At 42.9% G+C, this 23388-nt stretch overlaps 1 long non-coding RNA gene across 4 annotated transcripts in view; it reads right to left on the bottom strand.

Moving 5' to 3' along the window:
- LOC147163459 (uncharacterized) overlaps positions 1-23388 on the bottom strand; it is a 73408-nt gene that overhangs the window by 30077 nt on the left and 19943 nt on the right. For 2 of the 4 annotated variants that reach the window (XR_015096879.1, XR_015096876.1), the window contains 3 exons: positions 14777-14936; positions 7644-7986; positions 6653-6700 (listed from right to left, as the gene is read on the bottom strand). This is a non-coding gene — a long non-coding RNA (uncharacterized LOC147163459). The remainder of the gene's footprint in view (positions 1-6652; positions 6701-7643; positions 7987-14776; positions 14937-23388) is intronic. The other 2 variants (XR_015096877.1, XR_015096878.1) reach the window with 2 other exon arrangements.

Raw genomic sequence — 23388 nt, 5'->3', positions numbered from 1 at the left:
ATTTTAAAAAAGTTCATCTAAGTTGCGCAACATTTATTGATTTGAACATTTTTCCCAAGCAGAAATGCAAAACGAGTAAAAAAGAGGTTCCCATTAATGCAGCCCAGTTGGATTGCTAATCCACACTCGGGAGTGCCGAGCGGTTTGTTCACTGGTCCCACGGGTGCCTCGGTCCCCATCAAAAAAAACGTGCACCCCCCCCCCATGTCTCATCTCTTGCAATGACAGAATGTATGTTTGTGCAGATTACAAGCTAATTGTTCACGTGGGACCCAGAAGGGGAGAATGACATCACAGAGAGGTGGTGGGATTACACGATGGTAAAAAGCAGAGGATTAGACACATTTTGCTCTTGGGGGAGCAGAGGGGGAGGGATCATGCAAATGAAGATTAAGGCAAATAATAGACCAAGGGAACGGAGGCCTTCTGTGATTTCAGAAGGACTGAAAGAGTTCATTTTCTGCTGCTGTTTTTGTCTTTAGGAATGAGTTGCTTGTGTGTGTGTGTGTGTGTGTGTGTGTGTGTGTGTGTGCGAGCTGGCAGATGGCATGTAAATAGGCGTGTAGCTGCGACGGCCTTTTAAGCGCGCTCCTCTGAGGAGGATGTTGTCAAGGGAAGCTGCTTAGCGATGACTTAAGTTTTATTATGCTGGCCTTTCAAAGCAAATGGACTCGTCAATACTTTTCCATTCGGCCTAATTAGGAGGCCAACAACTGCCAAGGCCGCCCCCGTGTTACATTCACCAAGGGTGGCGGCGAGTCTGAGAAACAGTGAACGCATGCAAATCGCATACAAATGTCACACGCATGTTTAAGGCATGTATGCAAATGAGGGCACCTTATGGACGCCAGCATTCAGGTGAAAAGACAAACAAGTGCAAGGCCGTAATGATGTCGTCGCAATTAGCGGTTCCGGCAGAATCCGGCATTTCTTCACGTTTGAGGAATATGCAGTAAAATACAGCAGTTTCTTATTATTTTTATCAATATCAGAAGGCGGCCATTTTTGCCACTTGCTGTCGAGTGTAAATGACATCACAGTTGCTCAGGGCACCTTTTTTCTGAAGCTGAACTGTGATTGGTTGTTACCTGAGCCCTGAGCAAATTGGTCAGATCCTTTACTTGGGTCAGAAAATTGGGTCATTTTGTATAAAACAACCCAGAAAATTGGATCAAATTAACCCATAAAGTGCATCGGTCCATTTTTGATCCATAATTGGCTTACTGTTTTTAGAGTGCACAATTGGGATGAAAACTGAAAAAACAAACAAACAAGAGGCCAGCTTCAAGCACAACACAAACTCCAGCTCAGATTCCAAGAAAACTGAAAAACAAAAAAACCACGAAGAGTTTATTCAAGCGCATGTACTTGCACACGCACCATGCACGAGCTTGACACAGTGGCTGCAGTCATGCTTCCGACCAGAGGTGGCAGTCACGAGTAAAACAAAGTGACAAACTCCAAAGAGCTCTTTAAAGTGGAAGTCAACCTTAAACATTTCTTGACAATAATGTTATATGTGACCTCACTACATTTGTGGAATAAGAATTATGAAGCAAAATCCAGGGGCAATATTATGCATAGAGCATATTATTGTCAAAAAAAAATTGGGGGGGGGGTGGGGGGGTTGACTTCCCCTTTAAAAAAACGGCTACATGTGTCGGCCAATCAGATGACGGCGATGTCACAACCTTCCTCGGCCTGCGTTCTAGAACTTACATCTGCTTGTGGTCTGCTTGTAGAGTGTGTGTGTGTGTGGGTGTGTGTGTGTGCGGGGGTGTGTGTGTGTGTGCCCGCAGGCGTCGGGAGAAAGTGAATTGAGTGTGAATGAGGCAGCGTTGGCCTCGAACAAAAGCAGTTGAGAGGATAACTTATTGACCAGGATGACGGGCTGATTAAAACCGCCTGCTTGTGTTGTGTGTGTGCGTGTGTGCGTGCGCAGGGCGCCATGCACCTGCCTCTGCCCTGGGGGAGGCCTCAGGAAGAGAGTGGTGGAGGGGGATCGGGTGCCCCCCATGCTCAGCTGACTAATGTTGAAGCAAAACGGGTAACATATTTCCATCATAAGAGCGTGTTGCCATCGCCATTAGCGACAAGCGCTCATTTGCATGTTAATTGCGCCCTTAGCGAAGGTCTGTTGACCCATTTTGTCCGGGGCGGGGTCGCGGGAAGTGCACTCGTCTTCTACAGGAAGCGTCATCTTGAAAAAAAAAAGTGTCACGTGACGCCACGACAGTTATTTACAAGCTTCTTGGATTGAAACTCGTGAAAAAATGAATTAAAACGTCAACAAGTCATGAGCTAAGCAAATAATATGCGGTGGCTTTTTTATTTATAGAAGACGCAGTTTGCCGTTAAACACCAGGATGCTCCTTAAAGATACCATCTGCAACATTTAAAGACTTCCGAGATGTTTGCGCATCAACGATCATGAATCAATTGGACAATAAATGTGACAAAAAAACTGCAATTTACGTAAAAAACTTATTTTCTCACAAGTGAGAATTCAGTTTGTTGAGGCATAATGATGAGCACAGGAAATTTGACTGTATGGGTTTATTTGTGCTTTAAACAGGAAAAAAGGAGCAATTTAAAGCCATTTTCTGTTTTCTTGACATTTTAATTACTTATTAATTTGCGTCCAAGTCCAGATTTGTACTGTTTTTAATTTTAAAACAAATATATATTTAAAAAATCCGTCAAGTCATGCAGAATGTAGTTGTCAGCGATAGTAATGAAAAGCCTGCAAATGATCCGAATGTTTTGTGTCTTTACAATATGCGTAAGTCATCCTCGCGCTTTGATTGGTCCTCCTTCCCACTGATGGAAGAGCATTGAGCCAGACAGGAAGCGTGTGCGTGTGCGTGTGCGTGTGTGCGTGTCCTGCCTCCTGATCACAGTGACTGACAGATGGCGCTCAGCGTTTGGTCGTAAACGTGTTGTGGGAGTCGAGCATGCCGGCCAGTCGCCTCGATAGTTTGGAGGCTCCCCCGCGAGGGTCCAAGTGCCCCCCAAAAGGCCTCAAAAGCAACTTCCCTGCATTGTCGAACCAATCAGCAAGCACCGGCGCTATGTCCGCGTACGCGTGAATCTATGGCCACCGCATGTTTGGAATATGTCGGCAGCAATGAGTCTCGGGGGAATAATGAGGCCGGCAAAACAGACAAGGATGAATGTGGTGAAACGGGACGTTTTACATTAAATACAGAGCAGTTCACAGTTGTCCAATGAGAAGCTCAGATAGTGAAACTCCACCTACAGTATTCGTGGTTTACAATTTCACTCATCATTATCTATATAGCATTTATCAAGCGCGTATAAAAAGAGTCAAATAGGAATAGGCCAATTATCAGTTGGATGATGCACTCTAAAACAGTTGGGTCAAAAGTTCAATCAATTATGGATCAAAAATTGACCGATCCACTTTATGGGTCGATTTGACCCAACTTTTTGGGTTGTTTTAGAGAGACAAAATGACCCAATTTTTTGACCCAAGTAAAGGATCAAAAATTGACCGATCCACTTTATGGGTCGATTTGACCCAACTTTTTGGGTTGTTTTAGAGAGACAAAATGACCCCATTTTTTGACCCAAGTAAAGGATCTGACCAATATTTAAGAGTTATTTTACATTAAAAGACCCATTTCTTGACTCAAAGTTGGGTCAAATCGACCCAAGTAGAGGATCGGTCCATTTTTGAATAGTTGGGTTATTTTTGACCCAACTCTTTTTGGAGTGTGGGTTTTAAAAGTCAAGGTTTCAATAACTGCTAATACTGGCTGTCATCAGTAATGAGCTCTTCTCTTTTCGAGTGGTCTTTTAAGCAGGGCACAATATAATATGATTTGCAAAAATCAAAACTTTTTTTTCTCCTTCTTGATAAGCAGAGAGGGGAGGGCAAGCAAGACGAAAGAGGCATTTGCAAACGGATGACTTTTTGCTCGGTTTATTGACCTGCGTGGTCCTAAAAACAAAAAACAAAAAAAGTGCCAGCAGGTATTACTTAGCTCCAATGACAACATGAGTAGCACACAAGTTTGTTCTAAAAATAGCTCACAAGTGACACTGTGATAACTAAATTTTTCGAGAAACTTGCTTTTCCACTTGCTTTCGATTGAAGATGACATCACCTGTGCTGAGGAATTAGATAACGACCAATCACGCCTCACCTGTTTTCTAAGTTTGGTCATCAAACTGAGCCATGATTGGTCACTACCTGTTTCCTCAGCACATGTGATGTCATCTTCAGTCGACAGCAAGTGGAAACATTTGTTTTTAAAGGTATTCATTCATACATGAAAAATAATAAAATTATCAAATTAATTGTGGACAAAATATAAACTTTTTACCGTTGAAAATGTCTCAATGCGTCAAGTATCCCTTTAAGTGACCTTAACGTATAAGTGACCCAAATAGTCTCCAGTGATTATGAAAACAAGTTTGTTAGCATCACTGACTCACTATTTACAGAAATATGAACATGAGCTTGACTGAAGACTCTTCGATATTTGCAATTCCGTTAAGGTTGACTGAAAACTGGCATTTCAATTTTTGCAAGTGAAATGTTTATGCGAGCGACGTGACGTCTTTATGTGTGTTGTCTGCTCTTGGCTTGGGAAGCGACCGGGCAGCCTCCTCACAAGCATGTTTCACTTTGTCACGACACTCGTCCTGCTGAGAAAGACTGTCACCCAGCACTCTGCCAGGCGCTGAGCTGGCACGCCCGCGCACACACGCGGTGGCATCGCTATACAAAATCCAATCAAATGAAATGAGGCAGGCCACGGCCCAAGAAAGCAACATTCGTCTCTCTTGATGTGCGTTTTGAATATTTGTATTTTGTCTTCCAACAAAAACAATATCATAAACAACAACCATTGGAAGAAAGCAGACGCAGGATCGTAAATCGACAAAATTGCCATGGCCAGTCATGGCGACCAGTCCCGTCCTGTCCTGCCCAGCCATGGTGACCAGTTGTGTTACGTCCTACCCAGTCATGGCGACCAGTCTCCTCACGTCCTGCCCAGTCATGGCGACCAGTCCCGCCCTGTCCTGCCCAGCCATGGTGACCAGTCTTGTCACGTCCTACCCAGTCATGGCGACCAGTCCTGTCGCATCCTACCCAGTCATGGCGACCAGTCCTGTCACGTCCTGCCCAATCACGTCGACCAGTCTCATCACGTACTGCCCAGTCATGGCGACCAGTCTTGTCACTTCCTGCCCAGTCCTGGCGACCAGTCCAGTCACGTCCCATCAAGTCAAGGTTGTCTGCTCACCGTTTTTCCTACGGTTCATTAAAGCACCACGTATTGCACTTGATTCCTGTTTCCCTGCGTTTGTGTCCACCATCCCTCATTCACTCACGTCTCATCATGACATATCGTCATTTGTGACTAGAAGTTATTGTAGACTTCCTTCAACCTCAAAGGCTACGTTCACACATGCTTCAGCACCAGAACAGATCTACTACCAAACAAACATTTGACTACGCCTAACTCAACCTTTCTCAGCGCTTGATTTTGGTGTCAGACCACCTAGCTTGGCCTAGCCTAGCCTAGCCTAGCCTAGCCTAGCCTAGCCCACCCTGTGATCTGCCATTAGCCTGTTGGCCCTGGCCCACATTCAGCTGGCACGGCGGCGCTCGCCATTGAAGGATCTGCCAGGCGGATTCGGTCACAGTTGGTGCTTTTTCATCAACGTCAACAACACACTGACAGCTTGTTGGTGCTGCTGGAGAGCAAACAAACACGCAAAAGACGCGGCCACGCATCAGCGACGTGTGCGCCAGGAAAGGCACGACTTCATTAATCGTGTTTTTGTGTGTACCATATGTAGATAAAAAGTCTACACACCCCTGTTCAAATGCCAGGCTTTTGCGGTGAAAAAAAGAGACCAAGATGGAGAGTTTTTTTTACTTTTCCACTAATTCTACTAATTCACAACATTTATTCCATTAATTTGATCGATACTCAACTGGGAAAAAAATCTACATTTTCCCACATTTGTTTGAGAAATGTTAGATTTTTATTTTTTATGTACAGTATTCATTATTTGTATTGATTTAATAATACATAAATAAATTTAACAGCTTTTCTTATTGTATTGATTCTGTTATTTTTAATATTATTTTTCCTCCAATTAATTTACACAAATGCTAAATTATTATAATGCACATTCATTTATGTCTAATTTCTTTATTTTTTATTTCCATGTTGGACCCCCTCCCCACACACACATCCCCCGGTCAGTAAAGATCAGCTGCAATTCTAAACGGGCATTAGCGCTGGCTGGGATAGCAGAAATGACAGCAGCCCCAGTGTGTAAGTGTGTATGACTGTGTGTGTGTGTGTCCATGTGTGATCATATGGGCCAATCAAAAGTGCTCTGGCTCAGTAATGTGTGACAGATGTTAACGCTTTGTACTTGATGTCTCCCCGAGGACGCCCACCCAATCACACTGGACACTGATATGATGGGCATGCATGTATGTGTGTGTGTGTTTATGATAAGAAACATAATCAACAACAACTCTAGTAACTTGTTATTAAATGTGGCAAATCGTTAGTGTTTGTTTGTTGGGGTCATAAAAAAGCAGTGAAAAGCCATAAGGCAAGGAGCATTAGCATAGCATTAGCATAGGATGAGTTCTTACCTTTTCTACAGAATCGTCTCCATCCAACGAGGTAACTTGGAACCGTCCCTTTAAAATAGAGCCACGCATCAGTAATCCATGCTTGTCATCAATATATCTGACATATTTTTCTATACTTTAAACAAAACAAAACGTCATCACAGGCTTTGCTGCTTTGACTTCAACTCTTCCTTCTATTTATGTATTTATTGTGGCCCATCTGTGCACTTGTGTACAAAGATATTTATTTTAATTTTGGGGCACACATTAATAGTCTATTATATAAAATGATTGTAGTTGCTTTTTTTTATGTGGCAAAAAAAAGAATAGAAATATTTGTTTTAAATAGCCATCTTTTAGGTGATTTAAAAAAAGAGTTTGGATGATTGTTGGTCTTTCTGGATAAACAATACACTAAGGACTAATTGAAATGCTTTAAAAGAAACTGTAGTTGATTTTACGTCCTTGTAGGCAATAATAACAATAAATGGGCATTTCCAGCTCCTAAAAGGGATTTCAAATGTTTTTTAAGTCACCAGTAAGCCAAGATTATTTGATGATTTTGTACTCAAAGAACTTTAGTCCATTGCAATTCTCGTAAAGGAATTCCATTTACCATTTCAAATGAACTAACAGGGATTTTGGTTGTTTTCTGGCCACAACTCAGACACAAATTGCAGTTTAAAAAAAGCACCCCCCCAAAAAAAAAAACATAGCCCCAGGATGAAGACTTTCCCTCATCATCAGGACAGCACTGTCACTTTCTGACACCCCAGCAAGACCTGTCACTCACCCCCTTGGCACCCCCCGGCTCATCCTCAAATTTCCTCGTCTGTCCGTCAAACCCCCGACTACACCCTCCCATCTGTTATCATGTGCCCTCTCTTCCCTGAGTGCCGGGGAACGGGGGGGAGTCGACGGGGGCCGTCCGCAGGCCGGTCATCCCGTTAGAGGCCTATTAAGGGTCCCGCCTGGTAGGGGGTTCGGGGGGGGGGGGTATCCCTATCAATACCTGCGTGTGATGGAGTCGGCACACACTGCTCTGGAAGGGCCTCCCGGTGGGCTCCACTCGGGTGAGGACCTCCTGTCAGACGTTTGAAAAGGCACACTTCCTTGTCCCGTTGGCGTCCTTTCACGCCGGCGCTCGTCCCCTCTGGGGCACATCTGGACCGGCCCGCCTGAGGAGAAAGTGCATGGGGAGCAAGAGGATGGGATTGCTGTGCTTCCAGAAAAGATGAGATGCATACAAACTTAACCGGTCAGGAGTTGGTCTGTTCTTGTTCAACCCGTATGTGTTTCATGGTCGTCTTTTTCCACACCAAACGCATCCAAGCATGCATTTATGCATCTTCCAACTGTGAACAGAAACAGAGCTTGCTCAAACGGGTCCCACAAGGCAGTGATCATTTCGTTGACAAAACATTTTCGTCATATTTTTCCCCCAAAATTTCCAGACGAAAATTAAATGGAAACTTAAAAAAGAAGCCATTCAATGAGACGATAACTAAAATTGACTGACAATTTCGTCAATGACTAAAACGAAAATGAAAACAACACAATGACGAAAATTCACTCCAATCCAATCAGAAGGAATGAAACGCGGGTGGCAGAAAAGAACCACTCATTCATTGTGCAGCTGTAAAATTAATCTCAAGCAATTATGTACTTTTTTTTATTAAGGTGAATACTAAGTTATATTATTGTCAGTTCAAAATGTTTCATTGAAACAATTATTAAAGACACCGTTTTATTAAATATGTATTGCGTGTTAAACTACAGGTACAAATAGGTGTGTTATAACTTTCTGTATAAAAGTTAAAAATGTATGCCAACATTAACATCAGATCTTTTTTTTTTTCTTTTTTTTTACCGAAATGTGCTGTATGGCTGGAACTTTTGGAGCCAGTGGTCGCCTGGTTATCTGTCATCTCCACAGGAAGTTGAAAACAAACACGTCGCATGCGTCCATCTGTCTTGATGTTAGCAGAGAATAGAGGTCTGTTTCCTCATTAGCAGCTTATTAACAGCCGCTGCCTAGCGGAGAGCACTCTCCCTGGAGGACATTGGGGGGGGGGGGGGGTGCTCAAGGTGGTGGAAGGATGGCGGGGGCTTATTTAAATGGCAGAGGGGGGCTTTTGTGTCCAGCTCTGGCCTCCTAGACGGGGGCCTCCTGTGCGGGCCTGCCCAGGGGACGCTTGTGTTGCTGTGTTATGCGCAGGCCAGGCTAAGGAGAGGCTGGCTGGAGGAGGAGAAGGAAGGAAGGATGGAGAGTTGATGGGAGGTCATTCGTCAAAGCGCCTGTCAATTTTCCAACCTCCTGCAGGGAGGCACGCGGAACAGGGGAGCAGCATGCGACATCGACATGTTCAAAACACATCTTGACTATTTGTGTTTTGGGAGTATTTTTGTCCACTTGGCAAAGGGATGTTTTGGTGACCCACATTCACAGCCAACAGTCTAATCAGCAAGATTTTGCGGAAGCCTGATAACGATCCCAATCATGAATCAGACGTGTTAGTGGAGAGAAACGTGGGAAACAGGCTGGAAAGGGGCTCTCGAGGACCAAACTCGGCCACCACTGGTCTAATATTTGTTGCCATCAGTCTAATGGCTGCACTGCTTTCTGTAAATGTATGTGGATGTTTGAATTGTTTTCTCCAATCAGATTTATGCCTGTGTGTGTTGCCATGTCAATCTAATCTGCCCAGGGCCTTCAAAATAAGTCTTTTTTTATTTAAAGTTGAATTTATACAGAATCAGCAATGGGACTGCTTCTTTAAAACGCTGCTGTGTCTTAAATAAGAAATAAAGAAAATCAGCACTGCACATTTCCACTTGTTGCTAGGCAGAATTCATACAGCCTAATCCCAACTGTCTGATTGGTATAAAACAAATTGCTAGAAGGTTGAAATAAAGGAAAACCAGGACCACACAATTTACATTTAATGCTCGACAAAATTCTTATCCCACGTGCTAAAAATAACAAAATTGTCAGTCACGAATCAGCACTAAAGCATTGCATTCATTTGTAAACTTATGTAATAAATACACAAATTTGAAAATCTATAACCAAATATGATAAACCCCCACACGTTACTTTAAGGATTACAAGACATGTTTATTGTGGAAATAAAAACATAAAATACATATTAGAAAGAAAACTGGGATACAGTCTTCCATAATAAGCCTCAATTATTTTCTATCAAACATTTGTCCCTTTTTGCTGAATTTGTGGACCTCAATCATGACAGCTCTGTATTAACTATAAAACAAAAATGCAGGAAAACAGCGCCATCTGTGCATAATGCTCAACAGTGAATCATAATCCATATTCATGTCAAAATAATTGGGACTGAGCTGGACATTTTCTTTTGACCATAAAGTGGAAAACACGTAAAAATGTGTCGACAGCTTTAATTCTACTGGCGGACTGTTAACTCAAACAGTCCCTTGTTGCCTATTAATAGTCCACTAAAGTCACGAGCGTGAGCTGCTATTTCTTCTCGTCAAATGAACACATCTGTTACGTGCGCCAACGTTGTGCCAAGCCACGACTTTTGACCCGCGGTGGACCTCGCGCGTCTCCTGGTATTTGTTGCCATTGTTGAAAAACCAGCTTGCGCATCTCTCACCATCTGTCGGGCCCGCTGATTAATAAAGGCCATACGACAGCGCACGTACAGTAACACGCGCTCGCGTCCAGCTCGATTTGGTGAGGCACCTCATTATGCACGATTCAGGTATTTACAGTAGGAGTCGAGCTGAGCTGTGGTGGGCAGCTGCCGAGCAGCGCGGACGCCAAGGCGAAAATGAGCGTCGGGGGATTTGAAGTTGGAATAATCAACACGTGAGTATTTGAATATTCTTCGCGTATTTAAGTGAAGACTCTAAAATGTCTGTAGGTGTGAATGTTGAGTGTGAATGGTTGTTTGTCTATATGTGCCATGTGATTTGTGTTTTAGTGATTATCTTAGCCAAGAGCTGTGAGTTGCTTATTTAGCTTAGTTGCATATAAATTGATTTTTGAGAGCCGCCTCACAAGATAAGCAAAAATGTGATGCACTGGAGATGATCAACACAACACATCGCATGCATAGCCATATATCTGTCGCAGTACCAAGACCAACCTGTGAGAGGCAGCGTGGTGTGGTACAAATAAGAATCGAATAAGCAGTCGTAGAAGAAGTAACCGGAAGCTAGTCAAAGCTCTAGCTGCCGTGTATGACGAGTAAAGTTTAAATTAAGGATGAATCCATCTCCATCCTGCCTTTTTATTTTATAAACAGTGTCCCGTTAACCACCAACGAATCCTCACATTAGACTACAGCTACGTGACGTGTATTTCTCGTAAGTTTCTGACTTTTTTTCTTGCAAATCTGTCACTTTATTAAGTGGCAAATTTGTGAGGTTTTTTTTCGGAATATTGCCCCCGCCGTAAAAAAATAAATAATAATTTTTTAATAATAATTTTAAGCAGCCCTATTACACCGTCGTCGTTTTGCTCGCAGTTAGTTATTTTAAAATAGGATTATGCGCATACGGTACTTAACAAGCGGTCAAGAAAATGGATGGATGGATGGTACTTAAAGTATACTTTCCAAATAATGCTTAAGTGGGGTCGTTACTTATTCGCCCTTAATTATTTAATACCGGTAATCAAAAATTGCACAGGGCCAAGAGCTTGCCACTACTAGGTAGTTAGTTAGTTAGTTAGTTAGTTAGGTAGAGCTGTGATCAAATAAGCTAGCAGTGTTTGTCAGTCAGCACCCACTTTGTACATTGACAATACGCGCAGGACTCTATTGGAGATATATCAGTACAAGGCAACAGTCAACAACAACTGGCAACAGTTTTTTGCTCAGTTAGTCTGTGAGTCAATCAGTCAGATGGTCAGTTAGTAGTATTACACGAGCTAATCTAATAATCCCCCACTGTCCGTTTGGCATTGTCTTTTGGCCTTGGCGGAGGTCTGCACCCCACTCCATGCTCCCCCCCCCCCTTGCCTGACCCCCGCCCTTCCCGCAAACCCCCTTGCGGGCCACCGTACCCAGCCTGCTTTGCGGTGCCAGCCGCACCCTGTCCCGCGCAGCCTCCCGCCGCCCCATCTTGAAGCGCGTGACCAATGGGCGTGATTAATAATTCTAATCATTGGCAAACGTGCCAGCTGCTCCGTGGCAACGGGCACGTCTGATTTATGGTTGTGTAAATGCAAACAGTCATTGTCCATATTCACAAAAAAAAGGACAAGTGGGGTGGGGGGCGGGTGCGGGGTGGGTTTGGCCGCCTGCCCTGCAAATATGATTTGATCTTCGGAAGTCATTGTCCCGCATCCCTCGCGGCCATTTGTCTGCGGTCGGGTCACACAGTGCTCACCTAGTTGCGTTTTGATCTCAGCGGGCTTCAAAGCTGTCTGGGGCCATGGGGGTTCGGGGGGTGTGGGGGGAGGGGGGGGGGGCATTGTGCGGGCAGACGGCCCCTCATTGGCATTGTGGTGCTGAGGTGTACGTCCACAAAGCAGAAGAAGCAGCCATCAGTTAGCCACGTGATCCTGAGCCATTAGCGAGCTGGAACCCAACCAGCGGCCTGTTCGCTAACTAAACAGCTCAACTTTCTGCCACCTGAGTGTGAATTTGCGCGTTAGCCTCATCCGGTGCACAGATGTGTCCGTCATTGACAGTAGCAGACTACACATTACCCCGCTCATTAATCACCATCAACTGTTTGGGTTTGCGCGCGTCTGCAGTACGGAGAGCCGAGTAGTTGTGACAGCGACTGGCCGCCAACCTGTCCACAGCCTAATCTCATTACGCTCCTCCTGGCATCCAGGACGCTCGCGCGGAGCGAAGGAGACAAGGCGTTCAAGCGTATAATGGATGTCTAAATTGTTCGCGTGAAGACTCGCAGGATGCCGGTGAAAGCGGAAACGCATTGGCGTAAACCTGCCAAGCGTTAAGTGCGGCATGCGGCTGTGCCGATAAATCGCGAGTACAGATGTAACGATGCTCAAGATTTGGTTTATTTGCATTTTGAATGGATTTTTCCCAACAATTGGGTTGAATTTTTGTGATTATAAACGTTACATTAGCTCACATAATAAATAGCACTGTCTTTGTTACAGACTCTTGGTCAACTTTTGAATCAGATTTAATAAAGCACTTTGTGACTTAGCGTCTGTGAAAAGCGCCATACGAATAAAGCTTGTCCTTGAAATTCCTTGAATTGACGAAGCACTGAAACATTTTGTTGGCCTTGCTATAAGTTGCTATAAGCTAACTATAACAACCATCGGACTTTCAAGGTTACATGAGGATTCTGGCGTCGTGGTCAAATTTTGGATCAGAATTGATGAGTTGTCCAATTGACAAAAGGATTGAACTTGTGAGGATTATTGGACTTCTGATTTTTAGCGTACTTTGCAGTTACAACTGCCCAAACATCGAACATTTCAACGGCAGTTTGGATTCTGGATTATTGTTTGGCTTTCAAGACAGAAATGACTTTCTAAGTTATATACCTGACGGACTACTGGACTTTTCAGGATTATTGAGTTTCAGTTTTTTTTAATTCTACTTTTTGAAATCGTGAGTTTTCCACCCTGGACTGCTGGAAATATCATTTGTGTTGCGGATTTACTTGAAATTTGAGGTCAAATTGGGAGTCATCTAACCAGCGTATGACACCTGTGCGCCGGCCTGTCCCGCGCTGTCTGCGGTACAGCGCAGCATTTGACCTGTCAGGCTGGTGCAGATGGGCTCCGGCTCCCCCAGGTACCGCGGCTAAACAGCCGTCATTAATCACCGCATAAAGCCTCCCCAGCGGGAGATGCCCCAGGTTAGAGCACATCAAGAAATAAATTGGCTGAAAAATGGCTCCGGACGGACGCGCTATCCCCTGGGAGGGGGTGCGAGGAAAACGAGGGGGGGGGGGGGGGGTCATCTGTCAGCTGCTTAAGCGACGGCGTCACTCTCGCCCGCCTTGACAATCTCAGATGTTAGCTTTCGGATTTGAGCACATTCGTCTTCTTTATTTGGCCATGCCAACACTTTCAGAGTATGTGTGTGAGTAGCGGGTCCGAGAGGAAAGATACAAACTACACATCATCATCTTCAATTCTACGATGGCCTATAACAGACATTCCACACGACAATGCACCACAAAAATGAAAAAGATCCTCTACTTGGGTCAATTTGACCCAACTTTGAATCAAGAAATGCGTCTTTTAGTGTAAAACAACTCATAAATATTGGTCAGATCCTTTTTACTTGGGTCAAAAAATGGGGTCATTTTGTATAAAACAACCCAGAAAGTTGGGTGAAATTGACCCATAAAGTGGATCGGTCCATTTTTGATCCATAATTGGGTTACTTTTAAGCCAACTGTTTTTAGAGTAAATAAGCATGTAACTGCCCATCCCATTTAAACTACGTTGCTAACCAAAATAGCAGCACTCTGCCAGGCACATTAACAAGTGAGACAAAAAAACCCAGATATCATCATCATAAAATAACTGAAGATTTGTAATTGTTTTTTTTAGGTGTTCTACACTGCAATGTCAAGTAAGTGAAGTCCTAACTGTTGAGCCAATTCAAACTCATTTGCTAACCAAAAGAGCAGCACTCAACGTCTAACAAGTTGAATTTAGAACAGAAGAGAAGCACCCATATATGGCATATAAATAATCTCTCAATTGAATTAAATTATAGAGAATTTGCCCACTTCTCAGCATTCCAAAAAAAAAAAAAAAAAACGTCCCTCTGCCAAAAATGTATGGAAATGCTGAAATCGCGACTCTGTATTAGATATAAAATGCATATTTTGTCCTTTGTCCACCCCTAGTATTGAATTATCATTCATCTCTCTGAATTGATTGGTTGGGAGGCCCAATGGCTTCAGGTTCAGTTATGAACACTAAACCAAGCCATCATTTTCCAATGGTGGCCTAATCTCGGTACAGTGCCGTTTTTTTTCTTCCCGTTTTACTTTTATTTATTTATTTTTTTGTTATATTGAGCTACCCACTCGCGTTCCATAACAGAGAGGAAGCCTCTCTTTTGTAGCACTTCATCAATCAATCAATCAATCAATCAATGACAACACACTGCAGCCGTGCTCTCAATAAAGATTGCGGAATAAAAAACACATCACCTGGATGTCAGCCAAGATGGAGGTCAAGGACGGGCGGTGTTCGGCCCGCACCTGTCCAGCTCTCTCCCCTGCTCTTCTGTCTGCTGTCCACGCCAATGATTAATCGGCCAGCAAGGTCACCGCTGCTCTATTGACCCCGGACCACCTTTCACTGTAGCACCTATGGGTCACCAAAGAGCCGTCAACATCAAACGCTATACTGTTCTGATCCACGATACCTGATGAGATATTACAACGATATATATATATATATATATATATTTTTTTTTTTTACAACAAATCTCTGCTTTGTAATAAGTCAGTGGTGTGGTTGCACGTTGGAAAAAAGCCAGGCCAGGCAAGCATCATCTGTTGCTATGCAGACATATTTACACTTCAGGTTGGCCTACAAACTACATGCATTATTTATTCATTATTTGTTTATATTTATTCATTCATTATAAAGTATTGAGTATAAGTAAGAAACGTTTTTTTGTGTGTTTTTTTTTTTTTTAATATATCAACTTAAAAAATCTTCACGGATTTGTAATTAAATAACAGGTTTTTGTGATGGACAAAAAAAATAGACCATGATAAACCATTATATATACAATCCACTAATGTGGTTGCACAAGTGTGCACACCCTCCTAACTCTCATTCAGTGTAAGTCAACAGTAGCACACATGCCACCATTTAAAGCGCCTCTGAATAACCCAAATAAAGTTCAAATGTTCAAGTAGGCTATTCCTGCCATTGGTTCACTTTCTAGCAGAAATCTGAAGATTTTGTGCCATCGCTGACTGCTGTTTGGATGTGTTCATCATTCCATCCGCCTTTTCTAAGGCCCTGACACCACCAAGAAAAACACTACACTTACTTAAGAAAACAATTAAGTACATCCAATAATGCATTAAAAAGACGGCTGCTTGTTATTTGGAGACTTAAAAGATCATCAACAGGCGATGAATAGAGCTTAATAGCGCAAAAAATCGGAACCCTAATGAACGTGTGTAGCATAAATCTCAGCATCATGATGGTCTCTATCAGTGTGACACGCCGGCAAAAGGCCAACAATGTCATCAGGTTAAGCACCTCCATTCTTCTTCTTCTAACACGGGCAGAACGCTGGATGTCACGGGGGGGAGATGCGAGCACAATGGAGGTGATCTCTCTGATCTTTTGTGCTCGCTCGCCGCCATTATTAATGTTCATCTGCGGCTTTTTAGCCCCGGCTGGACTTCTCTCGTCTTAACGTGACTTCACGGGCTGGCTTTGAATACAAATGCCTCAAAATATCGTGTGACACCTCGACGCAGTTGAGCGAGCTTTTTTTTTTTTTCTTCCAAAAGAATCATTAATTTGGGTGGATGATTAGGTGACATACGAAAAAAGGGAAATAGAGAGGTCAAGTCGACCGCAGTTGAAATCTTGATTGTGGTGTTGGAAAAATAAGGACAACAATGTGAACGTCAAAGGAAATGTGAATAAGAGAGCTTTGACGACAATGATGATGCAACAGATGAGAAGAAGCAAGATATTCCCTATTCATGAAATAATACAAATATACAGTATAATGCTGAAATCTTACTTGAGATTGCCAATGAGTTTGATTTTAGAACTGAATTCTAACTGATTGATCACTTGCTTGTTTCATATTTCTTACCCATTTCCTGTCTTGCAAGAACAGGTTTGAAATCGGAACAAATTGTTGGTTTTACTGAACTGTGTAACTTGAAGCATGAAGTGTAAATGTCTCTTCACATCCAGCAAAAAAAAATAAAATAAATGCAACAAACATACATACAAACAAAAGAAACAACTTTTCTGTCTGGTGTCACAATTCCCGCTCATTCCCGCTAGGTCTTTGTAGGGGAAATCTTTGAAGGTGTGTCGCGAGGGCCGTCATTTATCAGGCCTTCAGTGAGCTGCCCCGTGCCTTGCTGTGCGACACTTTGAGGGGTCACAGTGGTCTCGCAGTAATGATTAACTCTGGCCGATTGTCCGACACTCCTCTGGGAGCGCCGAGTGTCGCTCGGCAGAGGTCAGCGACCGCAAACGAATGATGCTCTCAAATTCTCGCTGGAAAATGCCAACAACTTTCCACAACTAACAAGCAGTCATTTTCTCCCACCAGAATAATTTTTCTACTAGCGGGAAGGTACGAATGGGTATGATACAGATACAGTAATGCTACTCACTATAAGAACAGGATGCAATACAGTACAGTATCTTTACATAATGATATGGGTCCAGAGTTACTTTAGTTTGTATGGTGCGATGACTCAGTTGAGTTGTCAAGATTTCCAGATGGATGCGGAAATTCATGTCATTTTTTTTTTTTAAAGTTTAACAGAGTCATTTTCTAAGTGTTAAATCCACTTTGATCTGTGAGTTGAAAATATTTACATTAAAAAAAGATTCATAATACTGTTGAAAGTGCAATTTCAAATTGCTGATATGATTTGCAACACAATATAATAATCAGTAAATGTAAATATTTTTCAAAACTAAACAATGGGGAATATTTGGAATAGTTGTTATTTATAGCTTCATTCACTCCCATCCAGTTTCACTGAAGCAACCCCTTTGGCTGTTTTACTGGATTTTGACAGATTTCGTAAGGCCCACAGAATATTGCATACCATTGCTATAAAAAACAAACAAAATGGAAACTGCCAAAAGAAAGATTAGTCTTTTCTTTCATCAGGAAAAAAAAGTATATTTCTATCTGTTTCCATTTTGCAGCAAGTAGCATTAGAATATAGCTAAGTTTTATCATTATTCACAAATGTATTTAGAATTGTAAGTAATTGAGGCTTTTTTGCAACATGGCCCTGGTTGATCTCTTATACTCCGCTGCTACCTGCTGGTCGTTTTTGTAATAACTACCATTCTTCAAGTGTCCCGCTTCAATTCAGAGGCTGCATTAAAAAAATAAATAAAAAAAAACTGAGAAAACATATAAATACGTCTTTGGGACACTGGCAATATTTAAAACAGAACGTATTTATACGTTTTTGGGAGCAAATGAGTTAAGCCGCAAATACATTGGTCAGGCCCACCACTTGAAAGCAAATTGGGATGAATGTGGTCTGCGAACTAAAATTTATTTGACATCCTTGATTTAGGGTCAAGGTAAATTATTAGTCAGTCAGTCAGTTCGTTAACCAAAGACGGATGTTTTTGCATTGTGGGGCGGATGAAGAAGGAGAAGATGCAAACTAAAACGAGAATCGAACCTCAAAACTGTGAGGCAGACGTGCTAACCCACTCTGCAACTGTGCTTCCCTGAGAATAAAAATATTGCTTTCAGGAAAAATTTGCAGTTACAGTACATCTAAGAGTCTTCAGTTGAAATTATAAAATATTATTTAATAGATGCTGTCCTCCGCTGATATTCCCTCCATTCAAATCGATTGACAATTTTGACTCTCGTGCTGATAAATAATGAATGAAAGACAAAGTAGTCAATTGTGTGCATGATGCTTTATTTCACTTTATCCTCTTTGTGCTCGGAGCAGTTTAACGTCCGGCGAGATTTAAGACTTGATTTTTCTGTGTTTATGTCCATTTTTTTGAGTTCAAGTTTATGACCAGGCACAAAGAAAAGCGAGTGAGTGTCAGCATTAAACGCGCTCATTGTGTTGATTTTACACCTTTTTGATGGGCCGTCAATAAATCCAGCGGGAACAAGTGCTGTTGTGAGCCTGAAGTTCAGTCCCGGGCCAGCCGAAGCCGCCGTCTATCAGTTCGTCTTGTCAATTTCAGTCAGCGCATCAAGACGTACGGCGTGCATAACCTTGTGCCACTCATTGAACGTGGCCACGCATGAGCCAGATTCAACTTTCCCGTGTCAGACCACCCACCGGTCCGTTGCAAGAATATGATATAGAGGCGGCGTCACAAAGCCTCGCCGGCGGCATAAATTTGCTGCCCTTGGAGGTGCCGCCGGCTTTTATGTAGAGAACGTCCTCATCTGCAACTTCCCAGGAAGGAAGAAGACTTTTTCCCATCTTACTTCACACGCGCAGGGGGGTCGATAGCAAACTTTTTGAGCCGAGCTTGGGACCGCTGTCTTTTTTGGGGCCATGGAATAATTTCACCTCAAGTAATATTTCAATTAACCAGCACAGAAACAAGTAAAAAAAAAAGATGAGAAGTCCAACTTTTCATTCTGTTGAATGGAATTACATTAACTCATAGACTCACAGCCATTTTCACTGAAGCAACCCCCTTTGCTCTCGGCTGTTTTACTGGATTTTGACTGATTTTGCAAACCCCATAGAATATTGTGTTCTATTGCTATAAAAACATGGAATCTACCAAAAGAAAGATTAGAGTCTCTTCTTTCATCAGGAAGAAGTATATTTCTATCTGTTTCCATTTTGCAGCAATTAGCATTAGAATATAGCTAAGTTTCCTCATTATTCACAAATCTGTTTAAAACAGTGGGGAAAAGAGCCTTTTTGCAAAATGGCCCTGATTGATCTCTTATACTCTGCTGTCACCTGTTGGCCGTTTTTGTAATAACAGCCATTGCTTTAAGCAACCTCTTCAGTTCAGAGGCTGCATCCAAGCCTTCTGAATGCTCTAGCATAAACATTTTTTTAAATAGGAAATAAATAGGAAATTAGTTGAATAGCCAAATTATTCAGACCATTTTAGGCTAATGGGAAACTACTGGAATTGCCAAATAATTTTTTTTAAAAGTTGCCTATATTTCAAAAAAAAAAGGACAGAATGTTACAATATTTTTTGTTATCATCAATTATCTTTCATCTTTCTTTCCTTTGATCTTTCCTCTGGTCTCCTGACAACTTCACTTCTTCAGTATCCGGTTAAGGTGAAGGGTAAGGGATTTTTAATAGGTTTCAGGTGATCTAAAGAGCACAAACTCGCACGCACGTATGCACGCACAACTGTGCACGCGCACGCACACACACACACACACACACAAAACAATAAAATATATATATATATATTTTTTTTAGACATCCTGTGACTTTTTATTTGGGTCTTCACACTGAGTTTTAAAGACAACCTCAAGCTACTCTTACTATTCTTGCTAAATAAACAAACAAACCAATAAATAAATAAATAAACATTAAAAAAAATACCACATACTTTTTTTTAAGTATTGAAAATTTGGGAATTACTATTCAACCCCATTTTAGTTACGTGTGCTACATGTCCAAGAGAAGACATGATGGGAAGACACTCCAAAGTCAGGAATGAGGGGGCAAAGGTTGCAGAGCCCCTGCTGGCAGCCTTGTTCACGTGAAAATCAATCTGGCCCTGTTGTGTGATGTCAAGAGACGATTTTTGAGGAAAAACAAATCGTAATGTGCACCGGCAACTAAACAAGAAAATAGAAGCAGACGACCGTCAGTCAGTCTGTATGCTGCCGATGGACAGTAGACGACGACGAAGAAGAAGGTTGAATGGGAGTGTGGAGGAACACCAGGAACTGGCGCTATTAGCATAACAAAGCAAACTGCATTATCATCGTCCGCGTCACCATTATTGTGAAAAATGGAAATCATATTACTGGGGGTCAAAAGATGAAAGGATTCACCACGCTGGAATGTGGAGGTGGCATCTGTCGAGTCTATTGAAAGCAGCAGTTGGCTTCTTTTATATTGTAGTTTAGAAGTTCCTTACATCCATCTTTTAGGGTCATTAGGAGTCACGCGTGAACTTTAAGAAGCGGGATTGGATTGGCTGCCTGCCAATCACAGGGCACTTGTAGACCAAAAAAAAACCGATGTCAGTGTAGATTCTCAGTCATCCCGCTTTTGACAAACTGCAAACGTTGAATCGAAAGGTTTGGTGGACATCAACGCTCCGTCAGTCTTTACCTGAAACCGGTCGGTGGTGCGAGACGTGTAAATCAGCAGCGAGCCTTGCGCTGATACGAAAAAAAACGGATCTGCCGACATTTGCGCCATGGTGCAGGTGCGCTGTCTACGAAAATAGACATTTTCACCGAGCAACAAGCTCTGCCGTTCCTCGACAGTAAAACAAAATAAAATAAAAGGTATTTTGTTTTCATCATTTGTAGCCCCTTGAGCTTGTGGAATTTTCAGTAGTTGGGCGAGGTCAATAAAACAGTCTGGAAAACAAATTGTCTATTGGGTTTTATATTTGAAGTTTCAAATATGCACAAAGTTTTGCAGAGCAGTCTACACAAGATAGTGGTTGGGAAAGAGTGCACAGTAAATGATCATGGGAAGATTCTCGAGGCGAGTTCAACAAGGGAGGAAAGCAATCTAAAAACAAAGAGGGACTTTTCTGTGTTGAGCAGGTTTATCTGCCAAGGTCATTCCGCTTCATGTACAAGAAGTAAAAAGGCTCATTGTTAGAAATGCACATGTCCGCAATAAACGATAAACATGTTACCTTAATATGTGCTAAATAATTATTTCCCATACTTTTCCCACCCCTGTTCTATTGAGCTACACTGATTTAAAGTAGGAACCCCCGACTTCAAGCGTCATCCCATTGCAGTTTTCCCACTTGAAGTGCGGAATGTCCAACTTGGCCGTTTTCTAGAACGCACTCTTGTGCTGGCATAAATCTGAACCCTCCTCCCCCTTTTCTGCTTCCAAACAGACGACAGAGGCCGAGAAGCGGCTTGTCCGTCAAGCCAGTCGTCATGCTCCTCATGCAACAGTGCAGGAATGTTGTTTTATTTGTCCTGGGCTGAAGAGACGAGTCAAAGTCGGTGTTATGGCGGGACAATGAGAGGCGGGGAGAGCGGCCTTTTTCAGGCCCTTTCTTGTTTCCAAAACAGGCTGGGACATTGTTGTCCTTTCTGCTAATTAAGCTGTTAGAGAGAGGGGCTGGTCTGACAGGGTCTCGCTTGGCAGGGAGGCAAAGAGTCAATGGGCCCCCAAACTGAACGGCAGACATTTATGGGCGTCCCCGGAGACATTGTTTCCCCCCGCCGAGGAGCTTTTCACGCCGTCCGCCTCTGTCTCGCTGACCCGTACAATGAGAAGAATGTCGCTCGCAGAGCCGGGAGACGTGCACAAAAGGGGACGCTCCGTACCACCAGGATTTCACGCCGCTGGGACGAACCTGGGCGCTGCCAAGATTCCGGGGGCGGGACTTGATGCTCCCGCGTCCCTGGGCTACACCTTGTTTGCGTGTCTTTATGGAGACGACAGGAGTTGCCGGTTCACGGATATTAGCAGACACAAGCTAGCTTGTACAGTTCTATCGTGATGTATGTGTTTAGTTTAGTCGTACTGTGTGTCAAATACAGTTTTGATATGCCATTAATCAATTCTAAAAGATAATTAAACATTATATATGTAAACATAAAAATGTTTAACTGAACTATGAATTAGTGGTCTCAAAATTGCGGCTCAGGGGCCATTTGTGGCCCACAGGATGATATTGTGCGGCCCCCTAATTGACATAAAAATTTAATGTTAATGCAGCACACTTTTTTTGCCGTGTCATTGCCTTAGACGTTTTGGGTTGAATTATTTTCGTTGTTGTTCACTTCCGGGCTACCATAGCTTGGAAAAAAATATGTATTTTTCAAAACCTGCCGTGAAGAGAACTTTGGTGACCAGAGTTTGTAGCGCTCAAGAAATCAAACCAATCTTGTTCACATTTTGAAGAACCATTAATGTTATTTTTTATTATCGAAATATTAAGTTTGAGACCCCTGGTCTAATGAAACTCCGCTAGCTTAATGCTAAACTATAATGTGAAACGTCACAGATAAGCTAACGGAAATTAGCATTGATGTAGGAGATGAAGCAGGAGCAACACACAGCAAATAAGTCTTTGATAACAGCAAATTCTAAAACGGCAATACGTGCTACTGTATTACACTTAAGCATCCTCTTCTTCTCATCACTATACGGCAACACTTGCAGGCGTTCAGCGTGACATGTTGCACTACGCGGTACTACACTGAAGAAAAAACATTATAAATCCGCAATCTACTTGCTACATAGAGCAGAAACTGAAGGCATCTTGGAGAAGGTGCAAAAAGCCCCAAGTGTTTGTGTTTGTTTGTCTGCTGCATGTGATCATCATCCAAGCGTCTCAGCGTGTCTTCTTGGATCGCTCCTTTCGCTTTTGTCGCCAAAACACATTTGTAATCTTGCTCAACTTTCATGTTTTTCTTTTTTTTTCCGCGAGCTTAATTCACCACCTGTTCATCTCTCCTTGTAATGTAAAGCATCAACTGGACGGCAGCAGCCCAATTATAGAACAATTTACGTGTTTGTCAGGGGCTTCAAATGGCCGCCGCTTACTCGGGGGCGGCCATATTGGCGAGGTCAGGCGCAGCATCTGATCGGGCGGCTTTACGACATCGCGGCCCGTCCCTCGCTCGGATGAGGCAAGGAAGTGACAAAAAAAGAAGAAGGGAGGGCGGTTGGAATAATAAAACAAAGATGACAACTTTGTTCTTCCTAACGGTTTGGCTGGGCCGCCGAGTCCGGCTGCTCGGCGGAGCGCGGCAGCATGTGTTTCAGGGATTGTTCTGGAAGGGGGAGTGCGGAAACAGCAGGGAGCAGAAGACAAACAGGCAATTCGTGACTCATTAAATGCGGCGACGGCGGCCAGTGCTGTGGAGGGGTGCGAGGACCCCCGTTCCAACTGGGCGATA

This window comes from Leptonotus elevatus, chromosome 13 (genome assembly GCF_054856555.1).
Source record: "Leptonotus elevatus isolate MCC_2025b chromosome 13, RoL_Lele_1.0, whole genome shotgun sequence".
In the NCBI taxonomy this organism is placed as follows: Eukaryota; Metazoa; Chordata; class Actinopteri; order Syngnathiformes; family Syngnathidae; genus Leptonotus; species Leptonotus elevatus.
This window is presented reverse-complemented; position numbering and strand designations above follow the sequence as displayed.